Raw genomic sequence first — 803 nt, 5'->3', positions numbered from 1 at the left:
GTCAAAGATTATTACCCATTAAATTTAGTTGCTCGTGTTCCAAGTTGTGGCCATAAGGTAGGTATTCTGAATTGCTCGTTCCACCTCCACTTGTATTGCATTGCATTACTGGGTGTACCTGTGAAGAGCTAAGTAAACCATCAATTTTTTATTCAAAAGTTTTACCTAATTAGAGAGCATGGTGATTGAATTGGCATTAAATACACCGGCTGCTTTCGTTGGCTTTGTCCTCATGACTTGCTATATTGATAGTCCCACCAGCGACTGCGTCAACCATCTGTCTAGTCGAAGGATTTAGGCCATTGTGAAAAGTTTGAACTTGTAGCCAGAGTGGTGATCCATGGTGAGGGCACCTTTTCAACAGATCCTTGTATCTCTCCCATGCATCGTAGAGTGTTTCTAGATCCATCTGCACAAAAGAAGAGATGTCATTCCTTAACTTAGCTATTTTAGCCGACAAAAAATATTTAAGTAAAAAATTTCCGGTTATTTGTTACCAAATAGTGATTGACCCTCATGGTAATGAGTTCAACCACTGTTTGGCTTTGTTCCTTAATGAAAAGGGGAATAACCGATAGTGAATGGCATCATCAGAAATGCTATTGATTTTAAAAGTGTCGCAAAACTCTAGAAAATTTGCCAAGTGATTATTTGGATCCTCATCTTGCAAACCATCAAACTGAACAAATTGCTGTATCATTTCAATTGTGTTACATTTCAGTTCAAAATTATTTGCAGCAATAGCAGGTCTAACTATACTTGACTTAGTCCCTGTTAAATTCAATTTAGTATAATCATACATT

At 37.1% G+C, this 803-nt stretch overlaps 1 non-coding gene across 1 annotated transcript; it reads left to right on the top strand.

The window, feature by feature from the left end:
* The first annotated feature begins 335 nt into the window (after positions 1-335).
* LOC121216983 (small nucleolar RNA R71) lies at positions 336-442 on the top strand. The gene has a single exon (XR_005913186.1). It is a non-coding gene; the product is annotated as a small nucleolar RNA R71 (small nucleolar RNA).
* Positions 443-803: the final 361 nt, after the last annotated feature.

The sequence above is a fragment of the Gossypium hirsutum genome, chromosome A02 (assembly GCF_007990345.1).
Source record: "Gossypium hirsutum isolate 1008001.06 chromosome A02, Gossypium_hirsutum_v2.1, whole genome shotgun sequence".
NCBI classification, from domain to species: Eukaryota; Viridiplantae; Streptophyta; class Magnoliopsida; order Malvales; family Malvaceae; genus Gossypium; species Gossypium hirsutum.
The sequence above is the reverse complement of the archived record's forward strand: the minus strand, read 5'-3'. Positions and strand labels throughout refer to the sequence as shown.